Raw genomic sequence first — 23,612 nt, 5'->3', positions numbered from 1 at the left:
TATGAAATGATTGAAATTAAAACTAATAGAACTTATATGATTTTAAAAGATAGTTTTTTTTACTCTTTCGAATCTTTTTTTGCTGAGAAGGGACCTCCTTTGAACGGAACATACTATAGCAGCGGAAAGTGTCGTCCCTGATTAGCCTATGCGGAGTGCAAGGCTAATCTGGGACGACACTTTAACCAAATGCATTAAACCCCGTTTCCCAGAGCGCGGCTCAGATGAAATTAAAGAGCGTTTTGATATTTAACCACATTCTCTTGGATCGAGGATAGGAATACACTGAAGCATTTGAAATCAACTTAATATTAAATAGAAATGGCGCGGCAGATGCCGACGCGTATCCCCACACCGACCGCGTTAAAAAAAGAGATGTTCAGTATAAAAGTGACGTCACGCCAATTGGTGAATAAATGAAGAAGTTATGTTAAAACAAAATTTGGGCCCCACCCCAACCCCGATGCTCCTCCATCTCCTCCTACACTATTTGCTCTAGAACCTTGACACTCACACACATGGTAGCTATGAGCATATTTGCGACGGTGCACTATTTGGAATTTTGATCTGACCCCTGGGTCAAAAGTTGTTATCATGTGCGTCGCATGTTGTAAGTAAACCGAGTTTTTTACCCATTTTACCCATTTATTTACCCATAACTTTTGACCCAGGGGTCAGATCAAAATTTCGTCACCGTCACCGTCGCACATATTCTCATAATTACCAAGTTTCAAGGTTCTAGTGCTAATAGTGTAGGAGAAAATATGGTCCGATCAAAAATAAAGCGGCGATCAATACAATATCTCCACGAGTTTAAAAACGTGGGGATTATTAAACATTCATAAATTACTTGTTAATATTTCATTAAAAAAACTAATTACTTGTTCATATTTCATTTAAAAAACTTTATGCATGGCTTAAACTCCGAATTAATAAAAATCCGAGATAAAAAGCAAATTCACGCGGAGCTTTAGGGTAGAAAAAAACGAGTTGAAATGAAATGAATAAACCGAAAAAGAGAATGTGGATTGATCTATGGCAATCAGAACTGATGTTCAGGTCCCGCTGCGAATTTAATAAACCTTAAGTGTTTAAAATATTAATAAATTCATCTTCGCGTTTTGATTACCAAAGATTGACGAAGCAAGACGTATACATTCAGACAAGGACGTGTGTTTTCCGTCCGAAGGAGTGTTTACTTATCTTGCAGTTTGGAATTTGCATAAGTAACATAAACGTTGTTCGAGTTTGTCGATATTTAGCTTTTACATCATGGTCCGTTGAAGATGAAACCAGTTGGAAACTCTGGGGGTGCGCATTTTCTTCCATTTATCCCTTCGTCCATCCCATTTCTTAATCACTGTGAAAAAAATTAAATTCAGATTTTGTAAATTACTTAGCGGCATTATTCAGCATCATAAGCGGATGTGTCATTTACACTCTAAGGCCAAGGTCACACTTAGAGAGAAAAGATCGAATTTGTAATCTCTTGCTTATGATTGCTCAATGGCCGTGTCATTAGAGTCGCGTTCTGAGAAAACTGGGCATAATGCTTGTGCGTAAATTTTCATTCCAGATTAGCCTGTGCAGTCCGCACAGTCTAATCAGGGACGACAATTTCCGCTTTTATGGAATTTTTCGTTTAAATGGTGTCTCTTCTTGCCGAAAATCCAGTTTAGGCGGAAAGTGTCGTCCCAGATTAGCCTGTGCGGATATCATAGGCTTATCTGGGATGACACTTTTTTACGCACATGCATTATGACCAGATTTCTCAGAACGGAACTCATTATAGGAAAAGGTTCGAGTTTAATTTGAAGAAAGGAATATTCATAATTATGAGACAATGCAACGCGCGAAGTCCGTACTTCCTATGTCATATTCCTGTACATAGGTATATTGTCCTGTCATTTCAAAAGATTGAAGGGATGAAATGACTTGGCGGAAATTTAAAAGACATGAAGATATCTGTAAATATCACTTGAAACTGGTCTGCTGATTGAAATGCTCCATTGACTGTCTATTAAAGCATGATAATGAAAAGTAAATTTATTGAACACCTATCCAAAAAGGACATACGATATACTTAAACATGCATGCACACACTTTCACCGAGGCATTTTCGAAAACTAGGCAACATGTCGAGCCCATTGTCAATACTACCTCTAATAATTTGAGTCGCGTTCTGAGAAAACTGGACAAATGCTTGTGCGTAAAGTGTCGTCCCAGATTAACCTGTGCAGTCCGCACATGCTAATCATGGACGACACTTTCCGCCTCAATTGGATCTTTGCTAAGAAGAGACTTCATTTATACGAAAAATGTCATAAAAGCGGAAAGTGTCGTCCCTGATTAGCCCGTGCGGACTTCAAATTGAAAAATTGAAAAATGTATAGCACACCATCTCCACATGGTTAATTCTGCTGGGAAATGATTTTAAAATTGCATTTTCTTACAAATTAACCTGCTATTTTATATACGGACACATTTAAAACACTTATAAGTTGTATGGACGTTTAGACACGTATTCAACAAAGGTGTTATCTTTTTTTTTCAAATATCGATCCCACTGGGGGCTGACGAGGTCAAAGCGTAGTCCGTTTCGCTACGACGTCGGGTATATGTTTTACTACGAAAACATGGTGTAAATACACTACTTAATCAGGCGAGTTTCATATTTTCTGGTGTTTATGGATTAGAGAACGGAACATCCAGTAATGGTAGGTACTTACTTTCAATAACAAACTAATAACAAATGCGCGTAGTTGCAACCTTTAAGTTTATTTTGAGCTAAAATCGAAATATTTTGATTTGAAGCAATGCATAAGGTGGTTATTCTGTTAAAATAGCCAATTACGGTAACTTAAATTAAATATAACTACATTTTACTTCGATTCAGTGTTCATTACACATTTTAAAGTACAAAACAGGTTACGAACATATATTTTAATTATGCAAATTCTTTGTTTCGAAGGAAATTACAAGTCGTTTTATGTAAAGGTTTCGCACAGAGTATGTATTGGTTGCGCAACGAAGTACAAATATAATGTATAGGTTGCTCACGAAGTTTCTGTATCCATTTCTGGACATATCACATGCAGTTTTCAGTTACTGCAGACTGCCATTTCCCAGTGCAAAAGATGCCGTGCTTCACTGTGCGCATGAACATCCAAACGAAAAGGTTGAACGCGGTGAAAGCCTGCAGAGTCCCGGCAGAGCCCCGGTATACCGTCACTACGCCGGCACTCACCGGGGTTATACCGGCATCAGACCCCGGCAGAGCTGCGGCAACGCCCCGGTTTAACCGGGGACAACCGGGGCTCCACCGGGAAAGTATTCAAATGTTTAATACCTCCGGGATGAACCAGGAGTTACCGGTAAGGACCGGCAATAACCTGCTTGGCACTGGAAACAACCGGGACTGCATCGGGAACAACCGGGACGGTACCGTCAGAGCACCGGTTTACTTATGTAACGTAGCTATAAAGGGACTCTGCCGGCATTCACCGGGGCGTTGCCGTAGCTCTGCCGGGATGGTTTTGGGCCCCGGTGGAGCTAAGGTGCCGTCCCGGTTGTTCCCGGTACAGTCCCGGTTGTTCCAGGTGCCACGCAGGTCGTTGCCGGTCCTACCCGGTGACTCCCGGTTCATCCCGGAGGTATTAAACATTTTAATACTTTCCCGTAGGAGCACCGGTTGTCCCCGGTCGTCCACGGTTTATCCCGGTGGAGCACCGGTTCATCCCGGTAGGGCCCCGGTTCATCCCGGTAGATGCCTGATCACGCACTGGGGCTCCGCCGGCATCATAGTGAGACTGGGCCTTAACCGCATTGTAACACGAAGTAAATTTACCGGCCGTCATGTACGCAGTTAACAATAACCTGTGACAGAAACCCACTGCCACAACTTTACAACACTATATTGATTATGCAATTGCGGTTTTGTGCCATTGGGGTCCTACTTTCCACACCTTACGGCTGTTACAGGTGTGGATTTTACAGGTACAATCATGTATACGAACATGAAATTCACCTCAAAATTAGTTGACGATAACCGATTTTCAAGAAAATCGCTTTGATATATACAATGTAAAAATCAAAATCCGTATGATATAAATAATGATCGAAGTTGGAACATGGGATTTACTTTGACATAAGCAGAGTTTCGAGATAAGCGAGTTGGGAATAACGAGAATCGAATGTCATTTGATTAAGAGTACCGTATGCTGAAAACCTATCGTCGGTCTCTATCAAAATGAACGTATAAGGGATTGTCAAAAGGTGAAGATGCGTCATTTTTATTGAGACCGACGACATAAGGTTCTCGACTCTCAACTGTCATCTTATATATGGATTTTCGATTTTAATCGTTTCCTTTGGCCTATTCGTGAATGTAATTATATCATAATAATGTGCATTACCATGTCGACTGTGCGCTTCGGATCATGTTGTGCCGTTGTTACTACCTCTGTCTCAAAGGAAACATCCAGCCACTCCATGACTCTGTATTTTTTTTTCTTCTTTATTTTGCCTTTGAGAGATAACCAATACGTCTTCTGTGAGAAACGCATGCACGCTAAAGCGTTGTCGTAGCGAGACATATACGTATGCTGTCAGAGACATGATCATGCCTTATAATAATATGTAGCCTTTATTTCTGATAACTGGGTCACCCTACACATTTCTAAACACACCAGTGGCTTAACAATACATAGATCAATTTGGAAATTGTAAAATTGTGTCAATTAAACACAGTTGTAAACCTTAATTGCATTTTTTAAGTGAAACTTGACTTCGGTTTGATAAATCAGCGGTCTATTTCATGTTTAACCGCATAAACCAGACACATCTTGGATTATAATTTGATGTAACAGACCTATGAAATGACATTGTGCTTAAATTCAGAGTTTTGTTATTACAAAATCATAATCTTACATGTTTTAAACACAATTTTCGACTTATCCGTTCTTGATGTCATGTGTATTTAAACAATGTTTTCGTAGTAAAACATATACTCGACGTCGTAGCGAAACGGACTGCGCTTTGACCTCGTCAGCCCCCAGTGGATCCGAATGTCGAAATTGCGAATCGTGAATCTCTCTGAGTGATGCAGTTTTTTAAATACACTCCAATATGTGACTGGCTGACACCTGATGATTGACCGAGTGCCTGGTTGTAGACCAATTATATATACTGCACCTGGTCATATGATACAGCGACGATCTCGCGGTTATACATTAAGTTTGATGTATCGTATCCAGAATTATTCATTTAAATCATTGCGACCATATGGCCGTTCGCCGTCTTACACCAACCCGTGCAAAGCTACGATAACAATCTAATAACAAGTGAAAGTACCGGTACAACTCCCCAACCTTCCCCTTTAAAACTTCGCATTTACAGTGTTTTTCGCAAAACATGATCCAAAGACTAAAAAAATGCCTCCAAAAGAAGAAACAAAATAATATAATTTGCAACAGATACAAAAGCAACGCGACTCAAACAGCCAAAAGCCCGTCATAAAGCTATAGTATCATTGTCAAAATTAAAAATAACGGACACGATCCGTATTTGAGCCACTCTCTGTGAAAACGGGTATTCATGCATGTGCGTAAAGTGTCGTCCAAGATTAGACTGTGCAGTCCGCACAGGCTTATCAGGAACAATACTTTCCGCATAAACTTGTTTTTCGCTACGTAAAGACTTCATTAAAACGAAAAATACAATAAAAGCGAAAAGTGTCGTCCCTGATTAGACTGTGCGCACTGCACAGGCTAATTTGGGACGACACTTTACGCACAGGCGTTAAGCCCCGTTTCACAGAGCGCGGCTCATTTATTGAACGTCTCTGAAACCGGTATTTCCTCCAAATATAGCACATTTTCCTAATCCACGATGTTCTTAAAAAAGTCTTAACTTGAGTAGCGAACACCGTCGCTTATGTCCCAATCCACAGGTGCAGACGGCGCTATTTGGTGTAAACATTAATATTCTTTCTATGAAATTTCCTTGCTAGAAAAGTTTGGGTTACAATCATGACAGTACTAAATATACATGTATATAGAAGCTTATCATTCTATTATTATAAATTGACAAGAATTCTATAAAGTTTATGTGGCATACTATTTATGCTATCTCAACTTGTTTATATGGAGATTAATAGATGTACATTGAAAAAGTAAGGACTATTCAATTGTTTACTTCTGAATAATGTGATATGTGTAATGGAAAATATCTTCATTATAATTTTATATAACATAATTAATATGTTGTTCAATTCAATAATAAACTATGTACATGTTCTGTTCTGTTCATTTTACTTTAATCCATCATTCAAATACAAGCACGATGCTCTTTATTAAAATGTGCTTTAGTTAATTAATATTATCTCGTTGATACCTTTTAAAATGCATTCCCCTGTATTTTTCTACAATCAAATTATTCATTTAGTGTGTGAGCGATGTTTAACCCTCTTAATGATCAGCATTCTACAGCAATATCTTGGAATTAGATATGGCCAATAAATACCCTAATGTTATGACTTCCAACAGTGACCAGCGTTTCACACCACCTTGATAATGACCCCTGAACAGTTAAATAGATAAGACCTGATCTTGTGGAATCTATGGAGAAAGGAGTAACCGAGTAGGACAGTATTGTCAAGAGTTCCGTTTCTTTTTCTTGACATTAGTCCATTAATTGTTTCTCAAGAGTGATGAATGCAGATTCAAGCGTGGCATGCACATCCTGCAAGTATGCTTTGACCTGGTCAGCACTTCTGGTCAAGTCAGCCTGTAGGCTGGCCTCACGCGTGATTATGTGCTCAATTTCATTCTCCAATGCAATTAATCCATCAGAAATACGCTTGCAACAGTCGTTTAATTCTCCCATCTTTACTTGAGACGTCATTTCTATATAAACGGGTTGATTGAACAAATCATATTTAGAGAACTTTCTAGAAGGTGGTGTAACCTTTTCTGGTGCGTAATTCTGTTGCACACATTGTTCAATTGTGTACAAGTGATTACACTTCCTGTGATATTGGATGACACATTGGTTACAACACAGATTATCTTCTTCAAGACAAATACATACCACTTTTTCGGATGGATGATTCGGACAGATGGTGAGTTTCTGTATCAGTTGAGCCACATCTGACGGTGGCGCTTCTTCAACTTTCCATAATCTATGATCCTTGCTTGCCTTTGATGTCCTGTGCCAGTTTCCACAGCCTTCATAAAACTTATCTTCACAGTCAAAACAATAGAACACTGCAAGTGTCTCCTTACTGTTACACATGCATTGTGCACATAAATCCGTCTTTGATTCCTGATTCGATCTGACTTCATCACTGCTTTTAGAAGCCATTTTAGTTAAGCAGTGAGTTATATATTAAATTGTTTGCAAACCATATTATTGAACGCACACTCAGGTTCTAAATAATAATGTTTATCTATGATTAGTGTATTTTGCAATCTTAAAACATTGAATTTCAATTGAACAAATAAAATGTAAAGAGACCTTTACATGACATTGTAAATGGGAACAATTTTGTACATGTCAGCCTACCGGATAGAATACACTAAATCCGACAACAAAAGAGTACCAGTTCAACATTGACGCAGAGATTTGACTAGCTCCCAAAGGCCCAAAACAAATATATATTCAAACATATATCTGGATTTACCTCTGTGGGTGGGTACACTGCACTTGGAGTTTGCCCCCCCCCCCCTCCCCTCCGTAAACAACTGTCTTAAGGGTTTTCTAAATGGTACTCTATCCCTTATTTACATCAGGTACATCAGGCACCATTCACCATGGAAACTTACAATAAAACCCTTTTTAAAGAAAAGCGACTGCGATTATGTTAAAGAAAACAAGAAGAAGTGTATGTAATAAAATGATAGAGGATAATGGGTGATTTACTGATTATTACATGTAGTTTTGTTCATGTATCTCATGGCAAAAACGATCATAAAAACCCTTACATTCTTTTTTGTTTATGTTACTAAACAACATGGATACAATTAGTTGTATTTTCAATTTATTTCATTTAAAAGCATGGTTTAAAAGTGTATTCAAACCGTTTCAAATTAGTACCCTTAAATTTCTATCAGCATGGTTTTAATTGCATAAACAGATCAGTTGTGTGTGCGTGGTTCGTCTGACAAGGCCTGCCTAAACAGAGCAATCTACATTTCACGTAATGTGTCGTGACGGTTCAATTTTATCTGACGAAAACATATATGAACACACATAAATATCATCTTAAACATTTTTTATAAATAAGGCGCAGAAAAAAAACCGAACACTGCTATTTAATACTTTGAAATCAGCCTAAGGTATATAATAAATTAAAAACCTGTTTTATGGGGATCCGCTTCGGTTATTTGAGGTCAATACGAACATTTTATTAAAATTAATTATCTACCTTGAATCAATCACGTGCTTAAAAAGAGACCACGGTCACCGTTCATGTTTAAAAAGATAAAATATACATCTAACCCGGAAGTAATGCTGTTAGCAACGGCCGCGCAGCAGGCGTGACAAACGGAGGTCAAGTTTCAAATTCGTGAGGAGTTCTAACCTCAATAACTCTGCATTTCAATCACAAAAATAGGTTTACGAAAGCAATTATATCTTGTGTATAAACCAGTCAAACTCTATCAGTAATTGTTTTCTTAACAATATTAATGACAAGTTTTGATATGTTCATTTCCTTTTGAAGAAAGTGGGTTTTGCAATATATTTAAAAATACTTGAGCATTCCATAAATAGATGTTGAAGTAATTGCGTTATGAATCACAGATTAACAGTTGTGCAATAGTGTATTCTGTAAGAAAGCGCGGCGGTTAACCAGCACGAATAATTAGATAGATTTGATACAACCGTATGTTCTACGAGCGTTGATCTATTGCCAAGGGTTCTGTCGTTGTAAGTGCGTTTCGGCGACCAATTATCCTTAAGATTAACATTTTAAAGCCGCCCGAGTTGATATTTCTCACAACAATTCGGTTATCTCAACTGACTAGAATTGATCAGTATTCGTCAGTATGGAAAGCCAAAGGGGACCCCCGCTAAAAAACATATACTTATATAGCAAATATCGGGATTGTCATTTTTCGCGGAACTTTCACTTTCCGCGAAAAACCAATGCCAGCATGGCCATAAAACACTACATACAAATCGAAATCTAAAAAGCGCGGAACTTTCATATATTTTCCGTCGGAGCAATTATGTTTCAACCCTGTAGAAAAAGCGGGCTCAATTAATCGCGCGGAACGTTATTTATCTACTCTGTACAAATAGTAGTGTTTAAAATCGCGCGGAGATTGTAGAATGCTATTTTAAGAAGTCTATTAAAGAGAGAAAATCCAGTAAATACCAGATCCAAAAAGCGCGGAACACAAATATCGTCCGCGAAAATTAAGCATTGAATTACTGTACAAATCTCGGGTTGTTAGGTGTTAGAATCCCTAGTTACCCGAAAAATTTGATTGGATCCGATACTTAGAAATAACCAATCAGATACTTTGTAACAAATGCAACACAATCAGTGCGTTTAGTAAGTATAACGTTTCAAGATGGCGGAGCGAATTGCATGGTTATTGTTTCTACTCGATGGATTCGCAGATAATTCGGAAATAGATCAGATTGGGATCAATAACTGTATTGCATACGATCATTTACATGTATTACCAGGTTTGTATTTGTACTTTTTTAATATTGTGTAAAACTATCCGATAATATGCATAATGTTGACAATTGTTAATTAAATGAGCCGCGTTCTGATAAAACTGGGCTTAATGCATGTGCGTAAAGTGTCATCGCAGATTAGCCTGTGCAGTCCGCACATGCTAATCAGGGATAACACTTTCCGCTTTTATGGTATTTTTAATTTCAAGGAAGTCCCTCCTTACCGAAAATGAAGTTTATGCGGAAAGTGTCGTCCCTGATTAGCCTGTGCGGACTGCACAGGCTTACGCTAATCTGGGATGACACTTTACGCACATGCACTAAGCCCAGTTTTCTCCGAATGCGACTGAAATAATAACTTATTGTAATGTAATGTACTTGTGTCTTGTATTCGTTCAGTTGAACGTCAATATATTAATACATTTATTTTTGTTTTCAACCTATTAATTAAAATAAGGTATTGTTTTTAATCCGTTTTTAGTTTCGTTATAGCTGACCTAGATTTAAACATTTCGTAATTAATTAATAAATTTATGTTTTTATATAATTTATATATAAATTTTGTAGGTGTGTGTTGCCAGTAATGGTTGAAGATATGCCAAACAAATTGTGCCTCTCTATACAGACAGATTTCAGGTCTCAATTTCGACTTCAAAGGTCAACATATCACTGATATCAGGTTTGTCAGCTATTGGTTTGTATTATTCTTATCCACATTGCAGCAAGAATAACTGGATAACTTAACTTTTCAATAGCTATTACATGTAGATCTAATTTAAATTAATCATGTTTCTAAATCATCCACTAAATGCGGCTAATTCTCCACTTGTTGGAAGTTTTTTGTGATAAAAACTTGGAGTAGATTTATTTTACTCCCAAACTTCCTTTAAGAAAGCCCAACAGCTGTAGAGTGATGGAAAATCTACTTCTTTAAAGTATTTATAAGTGAATAGACCCTTTTCACAATAAGCCAATATAGCAGGTAGTCAAATGATTGCAGAATTCCAGAATGAGGCTGAACGTGTAGAGATTTCTAATAGTGCATCGCAATATCGCTCTGCTTTTGATCATTCAGCTAGATCTACTTAATGATATTGCCAACAAAAGTTGACTTCGTCAGATATAGCCATTAATTACTTAATATATACTTTCCATTTTAAGTGCCAATATATGAAATGCATTTTCTTGATTAAAGTACTTGTTTGTATTCTTGTTTGTATTCTTTTTTTTTGCACTAACTCTGACACTCCAAGTATGGCTTTCAATTCTTAGTGTGTGTAAATTGACATTCTTAAACTTATTGGATTATCTGACACTCTTTGTTTTCGCATTATTTGGGCGATTAATCAATTATTTTATTTATTGATAGATCTTGCGTTTAAATTCCCCTGTATACAGCACAAACCCATAACCTCTTTATGATCAGATACTGTGCAGACAAATACTAAATAACAACGTGATGTCATAAACCACATTTTGTAGATATCTGGTCATCTGGTCATTTAACACAATTAATGACACCTCCATGTGACCATGGCGTCTCATGGTTGTAGCATTGCGTAGCCGTTTCTTGGAATAATTTAACGCCAAATACTCAATTGTTGCTTTTACTGAACATAAAAGATATTGTCAACATTGAAAGTCATCTCTCCAAAAAGATTGTCAGAAACTAAATACTGTATACATATTAGCCAGTTTTATCATAATTATAAAGTGCTTTATACCTATATATTTTTAATATTTCAAAAATTTAATACTAAACATTTGTGTCATTTTCTTCTATTTGATAGGACTTTGTCTGATGCTTGATTCAACTCTTACACGTTCTATAATTCATGAAATTGTACACATCCTACCTTTGAAAATTGTAGTCTTACAATACTTAGTATTGTATACTGCTAATTTATGACTTCGATTTGTGCAATAATCGATGTTTAGTCTTCAGACCACATTTACTCTGATGCTTATGGGTAACTGGAAATTGTATGCCCCTGGAAGGGTGGCATATAGCAGTTGAACTGTCCGTCAGTCAGTCAGGATGTCAGTCTGTCCGTCTGTCCGAAAAAAAATTAACGTTGGCCATTACTTTTGCAACATTGAAGATAGCAACTTGTTATTTGGCATGCATGTGTATCTCATGAAGCTGCACATTTTGAGTGGTGGAAGTTCAAGGTCAAGGTCGTCCTTCAAGGTCAAAGGTTAAAAAAATATATCTATAATTAAAAGCGGCGCAGTAGTGGGCATTGTGTTTCTGATGAACACATCTATTGTTATATATAAAGATTAAATATAATTCATTAATATACACTAATAGTACATAACTTATGTCCTTGAATCATTATTTAGGTGTTATAATTTTTATATTTGAATTACTTATCAATTTTTTTACTTAACACAGCATGACATGTGATGGTTGTCTGTATTCATATGTTTGACTTAATTGTAACCAGTGTCAAGTGCGCATTATAATCTTGATATTCAACGCAATTTGCATAGCAAAAGAAAATGCAGTTCCACGTTCAGCCTTGTTCTGCAATTTAAGGCGTCAGGTGATATGATTGATATCTAAAAATAGTATCGGTGTTCATATTGTGAAACTGGTCTATTATTCGATACTGATTAATTTGATGAATCAAGTTAATTTTTGTTAAATACATCTGTTAAATATTTATGCCCCCCTCCGAAGAAGAGCAGGTTTATTGTTTTGCACATGTCGGTCCGAATGTCCATATGTCTGTCCACCAGATGGTTTCCGGATGATAACCCAAGAACGATTTTGCCTAGGATCATGAAACTTCATAGGTACATTGATCATGACTCGAAGATGACCCCTATTGATTTTCAGGTCACTAGGTCAAGGTCACAGTGACCCTAAATAGTAAAATGGTTTCCCGATGATAACTCAAGAACGCTTATGCCTAGGATCATGAAACTTCATAGGTACATTGATCATGACTCGCAGATGACCCCTATTGATTTTGAGGTCACTAAGTCGAAGGTCAAGGTCACGGTGACCCAAAATAGTAAAATGGTTTCCGGATGATAACTCAAGAACTTATGCCTAGGATCATGAAACTTCATAGGTACATAGATAATGACTCGCAGATGACCCCTATTGACTTTCAGGTTACAAGGTCAAAGGTCAAGGTCACAGTGCCAAAAAACGTATTCACACAATGGCTGCCACAGCAATTGACAATCCATATGGGGGGCATGCATGTTTTACAAACAGCCCTTGTTTGAAATTTATTTTATGACATTAAAGTAATGTATAGGGAATTTAGTTACCTACACATTCTTTGAAAAGAAATTTGAATTGTAAATGTATACTTCATTTATTTTGTAGGAATTCTGTACAACTGTGGAACCATGTATGGTACGTGACCGCACAATGTTGGTTGGCAAAAGGATATTGGAATAAGCAAAGGTAAATTGTATGTGAAGGAGTCTTGACAATTGCAAATATAGTTAGTTTTTTTGTAAGGCTCGCAGAAAGTGACCCTAGCCTTCATATATAAATAAAAAGCTGAAAGAGTATTTATGAAAAATCGTGTAATCAAGTTTGCAATATGTTACATTTTATTTATAAGCTCATCTTTTTTTTTTGAAAAAAAAAGAGATATTGTCATCATCTTGGCGTCGGCGTCTGCGTCGGCGTCCGGTTAAGTTTTGTGTTTAGGTCCACTTTTCTCATAAAGTATCAAGTATAAAACTTATTTACTTACTACCATGAGGGGACTGGGCAGGCAAAGTTAGATAACTCTGGCGTGCATTTTGACAGAATTATGTGCCCTTCTTATACTTAGAAAATTGAAAATTTGGTTAAGTTTTGTGTTTAGGTCCACTTTATTCCTACAGTATCAAAGCTATTGCTTTCATACTTGCAACACTTACTATCATAAAGGGACTGTGCAGACAAAGTTATGTAACTCTGACTGGCATTTTGAAAGTATTATGTGCCCTTTTTATTCTTAGAAAATTGAAAATTTTGTTAAGTTTTGTGTTTTGGTCCACTTTACTCCTAAAGTATCATAGATATTGCTTTCATACTGGGAACACTCGCATATTATCATAAGGGGACAGTACAGGACAAGTTGAATAACTCTGGTTGTCATTTTGACAGAATTATGGTCCTTTTCTTACTTAGTAGCTTTGAATATATGGTTAAATTTTGTGTTTTGATCTACTTTACTTCTCAAGTATCAAGTCTATTGCTTTCAAACTTCAAATACTGTCATGCTATCATAAGTTACTGTAGCTGGCAAGTTGAATTTTACCTTGACCTTTGAATGACCATGACTCTCAAGGTGAAATTATTAAATTTTGCTAAAATTTCCATAACTTCTTTACAAGCGTTACAAAGCAACTCTTATCTGACATACCACAATAGACTCCACCCAAACCATCCCCCACGCCCCCCCCCAAAAAAAGAAAAAAGTACTTTTTTTTCATTTTGAAAGATCATCTAATAAATGACCACACCCTCACACTATACCCCCTGCCCATTTTTTTAAACATGGCTAAAAAACACAAATATTTATTTTTATCATTTTTTCATTTTTGGAAGATAGTGTAATAAATGACCACACCACCACACTATACACCCTTCTCCACCCCACCTCTCCCTCCTTTGTGATTGAAGTATTGAGATAGGTCCTTTCAACTTTAAAAAAAATAGATGAGAGGTCTGAACCTGCAGGGCGTGATCTTGTTAACAATCAAATGAGACATAACTTAGAAGCTTCACTTCATTTACTTTGTCAGGCTGGCGTAGTGGATATGGTGTTCACCTAGTGAAGGGAACATTTTGGGTTCAACCCTGTTTATTAGCGGTCTCTTTATCTTCATATATACAAAGTACTGATTACTCCCAGAAAACGGACTCTAGAATGTCTTAATATAAGCATAAAGCTTTCAATGCAATCAAGCATAATTAATATGGCTAAACTCTAGCATGAATTTTACTTTTGTATTTCAGGGACTCAACATTACACAGTCATTTCAACATGTAGAGTCTTGTCAGCAATGATGGAGCAGTACTTCAGATTTCCAGAATCTCGTCATGAGCTGAAGATCATTGCCTATGAATTTCATGAATGATGTAGAATGATTGGACTGTTGATGGAACCCACAGTGCATGTCCTGCTTCAACATCTGAGCATAGGTCCTTGTTTATCAGCAGTTTAGTTCTTCAAGCAGTCTGTGACAGTTACTTGAAATGTTTGGACATATGACCTGGATGGCCAAGTTCTGTGCATGATGCCCATTTAAATAGGAACGGCCCAGTGGCGCATTAAATGGACATTTTTCGAATGTTCTCGAGGATTCAGCTTAGCGCCTGACAAGAAATCTTGCTTTTTGTTCAGTATCGAGGCCATGGACATTTGTATCATTTGCAAAAGATACTGCGATATTTGTGCCTTTGTTCATGCTTTATAGTTGATTAACAATTGGAAGCCATAACCTGTTTTTAAGATGGTGTTAGTGGGACAATGAATTTTGTAAAGATTTAAAGACTGGAAAAGATAATTAAAAGTCAAAAGAGTTCTGCTATTGTTAAGCATGCTTTATTGATTTGTAATGTTAGAAAGATGGCATTATTAACAGAATAAAATGTCCATAATTTGAATATTCTACTGTTTTCAGCAACATTTAATTTGATATAGTACAAAATGCTGCATCATGTTATATCATGATCTGTTTTGTGAACAATGCCCTTTCAATGTATATTTAATAATTTGTCAATGGGTGTTACACGCATAAGCCCTACCATTAGCCCAAAAAGGAATTGCTTAGGAGTTTTGCCACCTTCTAGAGAAAAATACTTCTCAGAAACAATTGCATTTTGGAAAGTCTATGGCTAGTAAAATTTGGATTCCTTTTGGATACCCAAGGTTACCAATTTATGTTTAATAAATTTTCAATAAAAAGCTTTGACAGAACATAATGTCACAGAGTCGAACACGTGTATGGAATAAAGTGGAAGTTGATTAAATGAGTAATACACATTATATGCTTCTTTGATTAAAAGTTTGTGTTTTCACTAAAACTGCAAACATAGTAAGCTTTAAAGTATTGCAAAGACCTATCAATATTGATAGGTCTTTGAGTATTGCAACTAAATAAAATATTCAGATTTAAATTGTATTATTTGAATGCACTGTCTAATACATATGAGCCTCGCTCTGTGAAAAAGGGGTTTAATGCATGTGCACTCCAGATTAGCCTGGGCAGACCGCACAGGCTAATCAGGGAGGATACTAAACGCACATGCATTAAACCCCTATTTCACAGAGCAAGGCTCATATATGTTCAATAAACCAAAGATAATCAAAAACAAAATGAGACATTTAACCCTGTACCACTCAAAAACGCACTAAGACACATTCGAGAATAAATTTAATTTAAGACCTTTCTTACTATATTAAAGTTTTAAAGGCTTTGTTTCCAACCCATGGATACTGATGAGCAGCAAACAGCATAAAACCTGAACAGATTGTGAGTTACTTGCAGGCTGTTCTGGTTTTATGATGTTTGCATGTAGAAAATTTAAAATTTCCTCAGAGCAGGAAAAGGTTAATAATAACACAACAGCAATTATACTTAAGTTATTTTAAGACTTCATACTAATGCAAGCAACTTGCAACTGTCTAACCAAAATCGGAGATGGTGGAGGGCAAAATTAATGGCTGTGCACCTTGAATTATCTATTCATACTCAAACAATATAATGTTGATCTACAGTATCTTGTACAGCATGCATCTAATACTACAGCCAAATTTGCTTACAAATAATATTACAAGAAACACAAGTCATTAAAGACTTAACTTTATTGCATCAACCATTTAGCAGGAATAAAATATAAAGAGAAAAATTATGGCAATTTTTTCATCTGAACATGCAAGTCTTCATATACAATCCCATTGCATATAAAAACGACAGTTTACTATTTTTCCGTTCTATATGTCAGCATAAAGACAAGATGGTATTCACTGTGCAATAAAACACAAGCAATCATATTAAAATTGCTTTTAATTATATGAACTGTACCTTCACTAACATTCAAGAATTTTAATATAAATACATGATGAAAGATGAGCTTTTTCTTGTCTTAAAATAACTTGATACTTTGCAATGACCAAACAATACAACTCAACATACAAATTATCCAACAAAATATATTTTAATGACACAATATTTTTATTCAACAATAGGAATAGCTTAAGGTTGTAACATATTAGACTAAAGTCACAGTGTCAATCTAAGCAAAGAGTAGAATCATAAAGAGATGTCCACAACGGATGATGTGCAAGCTGGCTCTGACTCAGATTTCCACATCAGTTGATGTGCAAGCTGGTTATTACAAGGATGTGAACAACCGATGACGTGCAAGCTCTAAGACAGATATCCACAACAGAGATTGTCCTTGCTGGCTCCTACTAATGTCCACAAGTATATAACATGCAAGCTATCTCTGACTGATGTCCTAAACATATGACGTGCAAGCTGGCTCTAACACAGATGTCCACAACAGATTACGTGCAAGCTAGCACTTACACGGATGTCCACAACAGAGGATGTGTAAGCTGACACTGATGTCCAAAAGAGATGACGTGCAAGCTGGCTCTTACACGGATGTTCACAACAGATGACATGCAAGCTAACACTAACACTGATGTCCACAATAGAGGACGTGCAAGCTGGCTCTAACACGGATGTCCACAACAGATGACATGCAAGCTGGCTCTTACTCGGTTGTCCACAACAGAGGTCAGATGGGCAAGCTGGCTCTGCCTCAGATATGTACAGAGAAGATGATGTTCAAGTTGGGAACACTGCTACAGCTATAAAATACAAAAACCATGTTTCATACTATCATATTATTTTACTACATGTATTTCTTCCAAAATACAGAACATTATACTCATTATTAGCATTCTGCTATTGCTATCTGAAGGTTTACCAGATGCTATGTGTGAAGATAGTTCATACCAGAAATTAGCCGAAAAACACTTTTTAGACATAATGTGCATTCTGCTTTAAGATATATAGCTCATAATTCACTGGTTAAATCAAACTTTTTGGACTAAATTGGCGTGGCATGCATACAAAATGTCGAGTTTTGAAACTGTGTCGTATCTGGTGTGAATCTTGAGTTATTTAATTTGGTCAGTATATCAGATGTGTACACCTGTTATATGTTAACTGTAAGAGTTTAGAATGTCTTGACAGTCATTGTGTTTGTAATACATTGTGTTATCTTTCAGATTTGTGTTACAGTTAAATATAATAATCAATAATCTTGTTCTACATGCCGGTCAAATTGTTCCGTGGTAAACACCTACCCATTGTGGTCAACTCGTACCTGTTTTTTAGTCAACTTGTACCTACCCAAACTAAACCCGTACCCGATATACAGAAATAGGTGTAGGATGGTTAGCTTATAAGTCAAACTCATAGAGACAATTTTTATTTTCCTCTTGATGTTTCCACTTAAATTATCTAAGCATTGCTCACGCAAGTTGTCTGTTGCAGATATGTATAAGCAGCGAACGTGTTGATGAAAATTGACACTTGTGGTTGATGTCTTTCAAGAATTTTACAATTGTGACAAAATAAGACAAATGAAACAAGTTGAATAGTTTGAATGAGGTACGAGTTGACAACAAGAGCACCGCATAACGGGTGCCACGCTCTGCTACAGGTGCTTGTCAGATTATTTTTTTTAGAGGTCACAATGACCTTGACCTAGTGACCCCAAAATGGGTGTGGCGTGTAGAACAAATCAACATGCATCTACATATGAAGTTTCAAAGTTGTAGGTGGAAGCACTTTATTTTAGAGCCAATGTTAAAGTTTTATAGTAGAGGTCACGGTGACCTTGGCCTTTGACCTAATGACCCAAAAATGGGTGTGGCGTGTAGAACTCATCAAGGTGCATCTACATATGAAGTTTCAAAGTTGTAGGTGGAAGCACTTTGATTTGAGAGTCTATGTTAAAGTTTTATATTAGAGGTCACAGTGACTTTGACCTAGTGACCCAAAAATGGGTGTGGCGTGTAGAACTCATCAAGGTGCATCTACATATGAAATTTCAAAGTTGTAGGTGGAGCACTTTGATTTTAGAGCCAATGCTAAGGTTTTAGCACGACGCCTTCGGCGGACGACGAGCTGGCTATGACAATACCTCGGGTTTTCTCCGAAAACGCCGAGCTAAAAATGGGTACGAGTTGACCAAGGTACGAGTTGCCTTTGGGATGAATTGCCTGTAAAGCCTTGTTCTTGTTCTTTTTAATTGAAGATGTATACGGTGCTGGACTAGAGCATACGACTGCCATAACAATAACTTGGCTCTCTACTAACTGAGCTTAAGGGAAGATGTTTCTTACACACAAACACTATATTTCATTATTTGACGACATATGATTATGACGTGTTTTTGCGGGTGTTTAAGTTTTAACAGAGACGTTTGCATATAGACAAACCGTGAAAACAACACTCGATACTCTTGAGCTGTTTTAATTGCATTAAAATTCATAATTCATGTATTTTAAATACTAACCTCATCGCTAATGTCATCAAAATTGATCACTCTTTCGCCCTTAAAAGGTTTTGTGTTAATGTGAAACAACCGTCATCATGATGACTGCATGAATGCTGGATAAGACGCGAGTTTTGATTGGTTCTTTCTAGGTGTCGGAACCAATCAAATTTTATCGCGTAACCACATAGCAACCCGAATTTCGTGCAGTAATTCAATGCTATTGAAAATCGCGCGGAGTAATGAATCTTCCGCGCGATTTTACATTAGCAACCCGCAATTTACATAGCAACCCGAGATTTGTACAGTAATTCAATGCTTAATTTTCGCGGAAGATATTTGTGTTCCGCGCTTTGTGGATTAGGTGCGCGCGATTTTATACACTATTATTTGAGCCCGCATTCTCAACAGGGTTGAAAGATAATTGTTCCGACGGAAAATATATGAAAGTTCCGCGCTTTTTAGATTTCGATTTGTATGCAGTATTTTATGGCTATGCTGGCCTTGGTTTTTCGCGGAAAGTGAAAGTTCCGCGGAAAATGAAAATCCCGATATTTACTATATAAGTATATGTATTTTAGCGGGGGTCCCCTTTGGCTTTCCATACGTCAGATACATTTTAAAGCTTAACTTTTCATACCGATTTTCGCAAATATTGAGCCAAAATGCCAAAAGCATCAAAAATACGAAACCTAAGCATGTATATAACGGATTCCTCAAGAGTATTATTAACCTGTGACGTATGCACGCTTTGGGTCGCGTGATTTCCACTTCCGCGCATTTCAAAACAAAGAATTAAGAACTACGTACTATATAACACAAGCAATTTACAAACAAATTATGTCTACGGATAGCCCTAGCAAAGTGATTATAAAACATGTTTTGTCTTAATGGATAAACGAGGAGCATTGTGTATTGAATATCATGTTCGTAAAAAGTCAGAATGCAAGCTGATTGCATAAAAAACGATTTCTCAGATCAGAGCGAATTCAATAAGGCCGATTTGTGGGCTGAAAACAAAAGATAATTTTTCTCAAGCTTGATGAAAGTATATTGAAATTTGTCAAATAATATGCATAGATATTGACAAAACATCACGCTGCAAAAAAACACTACGCTGATATGTCCTGTCGGTCTGCTTGTCCGATTGTAAACGGATAATGACATGAATATTCGTCATTCATGCAAATGGCGTTGTAAACAATGATGCAATGGTCACGTGGTTTTATCCGCGCGTGTTAAATTTTGATTATTTTTGTGCATGCACAGAAATTGAGAAGCCCTATTTTTATACTGAATTTGGGCATTCCTTGACCGATTTTGACCAAATTTTTTGCACATCTAGGCCACTCAAAATTGATCTGTAGGTCTACGAATTTTTTTGAAAAAAAGTTGAAGAGGCGAGCGAAAAAAAATACTTTTTTTTTGAAAACAGGAAAATTTTCGAGCGAGGGAAGAGCGAAGAATAAAAAAAATCGCATTTCGATGGAAAAAAATTGCATTATCAAGAGATACAGGTTTAAACAGCTATATTTTACACTCAATAAAATCTTATATAAAGAATATATATCGACCTCATATTTATAGGAGTAAGTTGCATATGACCTTTGACCACGACATATACGTGTTACCATATCATTGAAGTGAGGGACACATGTCTACCTACTGCTGCTTATATTTGTTTTAAGTCTTAAACAGTGAAAGCTATGAAAAGGTATACCATGTTGCAAGCTTTGATAAGATATACCATGTTGCAATAGCACTTGAAGAGGGACAATCATCAAAATGATAATGACAGAAAGTCGGACAAAGGCCATGCATATAATCCATTGTCGATACCTTATTTTAAAAGGGCATATCGATGGCTAGTACGGTATTGTATTTTTTCTGAAATAAATTTATACATTACAAGGAACTTATTTGATTTTTCTGAAATACACGGACCTAGCTGTTAAACATGTTCCGTCAACCATTTATTAAAAAAAAATAAAACATTGTCCCTGTGAAACTTTTAGAACCAGCATTTAATGATTTTATGTTTATTTTTCGTTCACTTAAATACCGTCCATATGAACATTTAATGAAGAAAAAGTATTAAAAAAAATATTGTTTCCCGATGTTGTTTGAAATTGAAAATGCTTCAACGGTATCTGCTGATAGTTGCATGTTCGAACGTAAACAAACACATTCAAATAAGTCACAGAACGTAGAAGATGTGTTTATATTTTTAAGGGTTGGCTGCAGCAACTTTTCACCGCAATTTGTTAACACGGTCACGACATCGAAACATGTACTGGTCGTCTCGTTCTAATTTTTAGCGTCTGCAGTTATCGATTAAAAGGGTTACAAAACACTAGCATTCGTATTCAGCGTCAAAATCGTTTCTGCTAGATCGCGCTTTTTTCACAAATCAAAAAATTAAAAACAACATGCGCTATGGTTACAGAAGGACACAAAAATGAGTGCGAGCGGTAAAAAAAATAATTATTGTTTTCCATTTTGAAAAAATAGGTGCGGCAAATCCGACGACCAACATATCAATTTGGAGTGGCCCTAACGTAAATAAAAACACATTTTGACTCATAATCACTTTTTTTGCGTCAAATAACAAAAAATGGGAAAATATACCCAACATCAACTCTGGCGGCTTTAAACACTATTTCAAGACAATGTAATCCACGTTTGAAAATAAATGTACGTTGTTAACAATTAGTTCAAACCGAATTTAAAACTGTATTCGATACATATTGCCGATTTAAGTACTGGCTAAAAATACCTAAGATGTTAATTTAATGACTGAATTGATATTTATAATATTAATCGTTTTATTAAATTCGGGATATTTATTTGTGTGTGTGTGTATTTTGAAGTATATGATATCAATCATTGCCAGAAGCTGCGTGTTGTGAGGATCCGGAGTATGCCCCACCACTCCTGCCTAATTTGACTCACACATTTTGAATTATATGTAACAAAGTAAATTTATGAAAAGCATGATTCCATATACTATGTGTATTTTAACAGATCCATGTAATATTTATAAATTGTTATTTTACTTATTCACATTAATGATGGTTAACAATGTTCTTGATTGTAATTTAAATGTGTAACAGGTTTTTAATATAGTTTTACTTTCACTTTTGTGTTCTATCTTTCGGGTATATATATAACCTCCGATTTTGGATGGTATTACGCTACAAGTGTTAACAACCTGCGCATTTTAATTTATTTCACTAAAACAAAAATACAAACGGGAACAAAACTGGAAGTGTAGATGCAGGCATTAACGCTATATTTTCACTTAAATATAGTGTGTTATCCTATTTCAGATAGTGCCTTTTCGAAAATTAAAGCCGGTATGTATTGTAGCACATTCTTCGCTGAAATAATAATGGAAGAATGAATCATAATTTACGGTGCATTTTCATTATTCAAATGCATTTAAATGTATTAATATAATAATAATAATAATAATACATATACTGTTCTTTCAAATGTCAAATCATTATACTCGAACGTGGTTTGTTTGTGATGTGTATGTCTGTATGGACTATTTTTGAATTTTATCAATACTATTTTCATAATCGTGCATTAAAAATTGGTTATTGTGTCGTGTTGTTTTTAAATAATAATCCCACAGCTTTTTGATACCTTTGTTAAGTAATATTTAGAAATGTTCAGTACTAAATGCTCAGCCTTTAAAAAATGTTAGTTGCCGGTAGAATTACGTGCATCTATTTTTAATAATTGGTGTACATTGAAAATTGATTCCGTTCGATTTAAGTGCATCTCTATCTTTAAAAAAATCGAGAGTCAGTTCTGACACAGAAAAACAGATGTGAACATCCTTTACGGCAGAAACTGTCTAACATATGTTTATTATTAAACTGTCATAAAACATAATGTAATATCGAAAGTAGGGCAACTATGCGACCGTAAATACAAAGACTGAAACAGCACGAGGCTGATACAAGGCATCACAGGAAAAAACGGTTGCGGACCATTTTAACTCCCTTTGGCATGAGATAGAAGATATGGGTGTGATTGTTATCCGAGATGTTTCTGGATAGTACCTAAAGCTCAAGGAGTTGACTTGGATCAATACACTCACGACAGAAGTTCCCAAGAGACAGAACACAAAATCGACATCGGATATTCAATGGCAGGAGAATAGTCAATATATTATACTGGAAGAGATCCACGCATCTATACTTCACAATATCAATAATTGTTTACTCAAGAAATCAACATACATGATAATAATATGGCATTTTAAATTGTTAATAATACTATGCTGATGTAAATACATGTATGCATGTTTCGGAATAATAAGGATGATAATGAAGATAATTGTAAGAATAATGATGATGATTAGTGATTA

The 23,612-nt window shown here is 36.1% G+C and overlaps 2 long non-coding RNA genes across 2 annotated transcripts; one reads left to right on the top strand and one right to left on the bottom strand.

Moving 5' to 3' along the window:
• The first annotated feature begins 9,303 nt into the window (after window positions 1-9,303).
• Window positions 9,304-15,319, top strand: LOC127880208 (uncharacterized). The gene is made up of 4 exons (XR_008049458.1): window positions 9,304-9,696; window positions 10,258-10,369; window positions 13,037-13,117; window positions 14,669-15,319. It is a non-coding gene; the product is annotated as an uncharacterized LOC127880208 (long non-coding RNA).
• A 1,186-nt stretch (window positions 15,320-16,505) lies between these two features.
• Window positions 16,506-19,823, bottom strand: LOC127880211 (uncharacterized). Its single transcript, XR_008049461.1, has 2 exons — window positions 19,253-19,823; window positions 16,506-17,534 (listed from the first exon to the last, which is right to left on the bottom strand). It is a non-coding gene; the product is annotated as an uncharacterized LOC127880211 (long non-coding RNA).
• Between the last annotated feature and the right edge of the window lie 3,789 nt (window positions 19,824-23,612).

The sequence above is a fragment of the Dreissena polymorpha genome, chromosome 4 (assembly GCF_020536995.1).
Source record: "Dreissena polymorpha isolate Duluth1 chromosome 4, UMN_Dpol_1.0, whole genome shotgun sequence".
In the NCBI taxonomy this organism is placed as follows: domain Eukaryota; kingdom Metazoa; phylum Mollusca; class Bivalvia; order Myida; family Dreissenidae; genus Dreissena; species Dreissena polymorpha.
Note: the sequence above shows the minus strand (reverse complement) of the source record. Positions and strands in the feature narration are given on the sequence as shown.